At 39.7% G+C, this 5,621-nt stretch overlaps 1 pseudogene; it reads left to right on the plus strand.

Moving 5' to 3' along the window:
• Positions 1 to 874: 874 nt before the first annotated feature.
• Positions 875 to 5,079, plus strand: LOC145880017 (SLAM family member 8-like; annotated as a pseudogene).
• The last annotated feature ends 542 nt before the right edge of the window (positions 5,080 to 5,621 follow it).

Genomic DNA, 5,621 nt, shown 5'->3' on the forward strand with positions numbered 1-5,621 from the left:
AAGTAATGCTATACAATTGACCGTGTTAGGTAAGTCTGTTTTTATGGGATTGAAAGAGAAAGACAGAAGGGATGAGGTCAAATAGCAGACAGTGAGATCAATGATGGAACAAAACTATAGTTTGATTTTGGGGTACAATACCATTATAGAAAATAACGTAACTGCCCCATGAGCAAAGTTCAAAAGTCGTACCCCATCAGCTGAAGACCATTGAGATTTTCGGAATTACTTTTTGGGGAAGATTGTGCCTGAAGAGAACAGTTCTTCTCAGTTTTATGATGTCATATACTCTGCAGGAGTTCTGAGGAGCTAGTAACCTACGTATGAATGACTACCTGTTCTCCCATATTGCCTCCTCATCCTACAGACAGGACATAACGATTAGTGACATTAGTTGTGTATGACTCTTACCGCTATTTTCAGTGTCCCTGCATGGTCTGGAAGGTCACTGTTCCAGTTAGAGGGTTCCTGTGTCTATGTGTTTATGTCTATGTGGTCAGACAGACAGCCGGCAGCCAGGTCATTATCACTGGTCCTGATATTATAAAACAGGTCGCCATGGAGACCACAAGTCACAGGAAGTGACATCACCACAAGATGTTGCCTGAAACATAGAAAGGGGGCCTCTATCAGTAACCTGGGACCCATTACCTTCCAGAAAAAGTTGGCAGGTGTTTCATGTCCCTCAGTCACACTGACCTAGGAGCAGGCAGAAGAAGTCATGCAAACACTTCTGCAGGCATATGAAGCCTAGATGAAAATGCACACAAACTGCTTTGATATTTTTGCTCTCTCTCACTCACTCACTCTCTCTAACCCCCCCACTCTCTCTCTCTTTTGTTCTCTTTTGTTCTCTCTCTCTTTCTCTGTATCTATTTCTCTATCACTTTCTCTCTTTCTCTCTCTGTCTCTGTCTCACTCTCTCTCTCTTCCCCCGAGCCCTCTATCTTTCTCTGCAACTTTGAGTGGTTTGCTCATAAAGTAACAAGTTACCCGGAATCTGTGAAACACCATGACCATGACCATGAACCACACAACCAGCAGCAGCTAGGAAACACACACTCTGAAACTTCCACCATCAGACTGATCAACACAGTGACAGACCCCAAACACACCCACGCCTCATTGTCTAACGCTCAGTCTGAGTGAAGGGTTATTTCAGAGAGCAACTATAGAATGTGACTTCCTTTTCAACTAACATACAGGAATTATTTTATAGAACAGCAGCCCTCATCAAAAGGAAGTCTCTGCTCTTTCTCTACTCTACTATTCCTTCTCGGTGTGTATCGGCTAGTCAACTGCTAGCTAGCTACCAGTGACAGTGCTAGATAAGGACATCAGCCAGAGGAAACAGTCAAAGCCTTACAGAGATGTCTGGTGGTCCCTTCTCCTGCTAATTCCAAACAGGGAATACTACTTCTCCTATTCTCCAACCTCCACTATGGTAAGTTTTGTAAAAAAAAATAATATTTATCCTGTTTATGCTTTGTATATCTATTGCATGTGCTTTCTTGAATTATGAAGTTCGTGAAACCATTAGCTTTCTCTAACTTCCTTGTTGGTCTTTGCAACGGTGTGTGTTGACTGTAGAATGCCTTGCCATCAGTGATTGGTTGGGTATTTAGAATATTTTGCTTTATTACTGTGTGATAACACCTATATTCAGGAACATTTTACATTTACATTTTTAGTCATTTAGCAGACGCTCTTATCCAAAGCGACTTACAGTAGTGAATGCATACATTTCATAAAAAAATGTTTTCCCGTACTGTTCCCCCGTGGGAATCGAACCCACAACCCTGGCGTTGCAAACACCATGCTCTACCAACTGAAGAACATATCATGATGAAGTGATTCTGCAGTTTTGAATGAGTACCAATGGTGTGGTTGGGTCAGCATCTGTTGCATTGTGTTGGTTACGGGGTAAACTTTGAGAATTGAGATATTAAAGACATGATAGATCAGACACATTGTGTATAAAGGAGTGAAAGAGACTGGGTTTTATGCCAGAAGGTAATGGGTCTCTGTAGAAGGACAGATGGCTTTGGAATGTGCTGGGTGGACAGGAGGAGGTCACAGGATTGCTATAGGGGAAGCGGTTAGACATCTGTGGATAAGGCAAAGAAGGGGTTGAGGTCAGGAGGTCAGATCAGATCCCCTGAAGGGAGAAATAAGGGTTTATTATCCTATTACCCTCTTCCTGTCAAACCATAAGATGTAAGGATTGGAGAGAAGGAGGAGTATATATACTTGTGATGGAGTACATATATTTGTGATGGAGTATATATACTTGTGGAGTATATATACTTGTGATGGTGTATACATACTTGTGATGGAGTATATATACTTGTGGAGTATATGTACTTGTGATGGAGTACATATACTTGTGATGGAGTATATATACTTGTGATGGAGTATATATACTTGTGATGGTGGCAACATGTCTTTGTCTGACTACAGCTGTGTTGACCCTTTGGGAAGAATTCAACTTGTTTAAGCTTCTCTAGTGTCTAAGAACCTAACAATTGCTTCTAGAATGCAACAGATGTGAAGACCCTGTGCCTAATGGCTGTCATTTATTAAATTTAAGGCAATACAGGACTGTATCAAATAATTGTTTTTATTACATAATAAGATACACTGCAGGACTAGGGTAACTGCAGTTATGCCCTAAATACCACACCTCATTGAGTTGTAACTTTATTTTGTCTTAATTCATGACAGATGTTTTTTCGTGTAAGGGTTTATAATTCATTACTTCAGACTGACATGTATTTATAATGTCGCCAACGCTGTATATGACACATGTCAGGTGAATAATTAAACATTAAACACAGTGGGAGTTGTACTTGTGAGCTGAAGAGGGGTTATCAGATCCACCCCCACTTCTCTTTTCCTGTCATCTCATTCTGTTCTGCTGAATGTGGGGGACGAGTTCACTTTAATGAAGTAAAATAGGACCCAAACACTCAGATATGTAAATATATAAAGTGCAAATATGTAAAGTATAATTTACAGTATAAATGAAACGTAGAAATGCGCTAAATAAATCCAATCCATTATTTTCTATTGTTGATTAGGTAGGACTTTGCATTTTAGTGTATTATTGTGTATTTATTCAGGTAGGCACACTGTAACAAGTATTACAGTGTAACAATGAGTAATTACAACACTTGACACATCGTACTGCATGAATAATTACACAGTAATAAGATCATTGTAATATAGTGTGCAACCATTGACTGATGTCAGAATAACGTGTGTATTTGTGTGTTTCAGGTTTAGGTGTTCATCTGATCATCAACAAGAGAGTGGGGGACTCCGTGGAGCTGCTGGCAGGCTTAGAGAGAGGACATTTCAAATCATTGGAGTGGAAGTATATGGGAAAGGATATTATAGAATTCAACTCAGAAGTTGTATATTCACCTGGATCCCAGTTTGAGGGGAGACTAAAGATGAACACCAAAAACTTCAGTTTAACAGTCAGAGAACTGACACTGCAAGACTCAGGGGATTTTCTACTGACAGGCGAAGGGGACAAAGGTCAGATTGACAGTAAGACCATCACTCTGAAGGTCCACGGTAGGCGTTATCATAATTTTGCATCCTATTTTGATATCGTTCTTATTTATATACATGACCACATCTGATGATCTTTACAATATAAATCTCAATATGTGGTTTTATACTGACCTCACTCACCATGCTTTGTTACATTTCAATCACATTTTCAAGTTTTATCCTCTGTTGTCTTTCTCCTGGTGGTATGGCTATGGTAGGATTCATTTAGAAGACTCATTATGAGTCTCTATCTCTCTCCTGGTTGGTCAGAGCCTATATCCAAGGTGGCGATCCAGACAGACATCAAGCGATTGGCCAACCACTCCTGTACGGTACGGCTGGTGTGCAACGTGTCCTGCTACTCCAACATTACCTACACCTGGGAGAGAGACAATGAGATCTACGGGGACGCCCAGCAGATTTACTTCTCTCTCTCACCAGCAGAGAGAGACATCAGTGTAAAGTGCAACGCCTCCAACCTAGTCAGTTGGAAAACTGCCTCTACGACAGTAAAGTGTAGTAATGACACAACCGCCCCAGGTACCTGGATAACATAATAATCCCTTCCATACACTTTCAGTGTGCTTATACACTTATGTTGTCAAATATAATATGTAATGCATGTGATTACATTGGATGTATATGATATAGAGCCATTTAGTCTTTATCATATTGTATAGTCTAATCATGTGTGTTGTACAATATGTGACAGGACTGGTGTGGTTTACCATCTACATCGGAGTATCAGTAGGAGGCGCTGTGGTGCTGATCCTCACTGTAGCAGTGGCAGTGTGCTACTGCAGGGGCCGAATTAACACAGGTATGTACAGCTTAGAGGCCTCAACTATACTAAAAGGGACATTTCAGGTGGTCCCTGTATGAAATGTTTCTGATTGGTTGATATTTTGTTCTTATAAAACACAGCAGATCTAACTGACAACACAATATATGCTGATGTTATGATCAAAACAAGAAGTAGAGATGTAAGTATGAATTGCCATTATTATGTATCTGAATGTGTGGAAGCTGTATGTACTGTATTGTAATGGGCTGTATTTTGATTCCAGACAAGATCAAACAGTCATGTAAACCCAATATCCATCTATGAAACTGTCAATGATTTGGTTATCCCAAGATTGAACAAGGTAAGATATAAATGGTCATAATGGTAAAATGGAAGACCATGTAGTCTACTTTGAGAATAATCACTACCTTTCTTGATGCTGAAACAGTTTCTTCTTGATTATCTGTCACATGTAGCCGCAGACTCTGTATGCCAAGATCGCAGTTGGACGCCCAGAAGGGTCCCTCCTCTCCCTACCAGAAAGTACTGTGAGCTGAACAGGATGTGTTCATAGGCTGGGCCTTCCATAGATATGGAACCCTCTGCATGCTCTGCATCTTACACGTGTTTATTCTGAAGATAGGCCTAGATGTAACTGTCTATTTGCTTACTTTTACTTCCTTCTCCCTTTGATGATTCTCATATATACAGTATGTCATAAGGCCTTAGGCCTTTTTTTTGAAGGCCTAGTTACAATTAGAAGATTCTGAAATCTGTTATAGGCAGTAGTAGGTGTTGTGATCAGACAAGCTCATATGTCGAATTTCTATTTTCTAGATTAAAGAAAATATATGTAGATAATAGCATGACATTGATTAGTGAGGTGGATTTATGCCTGTGAATAGAAAGTGTACTCTGTTGCATTAGGATTATGTGCTCGCCAGGCATTGATGAGGTTGAAATCAGAGAGTATACGACTACAAACATGTGGATTGTAGTTGTTTTTATTTTTTTTTGTCCGCATGTCCAAAATGGCATTCATGTCTGTCCCTATGATCAGATGGAATTCAATTAATTCCCAAAAATATGCCGTTCACAGAACAATTTTTTTTTATACCTTTTTGAATACGCTGAGTGCCTTGCATTTAGAGTGAATTGTAATTAACTCTCATGACTTGTATTTGTTAGCGAAAGAGACACGATTGTTGTATTGAATGGTTTTCAGTACTGTAGCCTTCACCAAGTGAATGTCTAAGTGGATATGTTATCTTCAAAA

The sequence above is a fragment of the Salmo salar genome, chromosome 07, assembly GCF_965601325.2.
Source record: "Salmo salar chromosome 07, fSalSal1, whole genome shotgun sequence".
Taxonomy (NCBI): domain Eukaryota; kingdom Metazoa; phylum Chordata; class Actinopteri; order Salmoniformes; family Salmonidae; genus Salmo; species Salmo salar.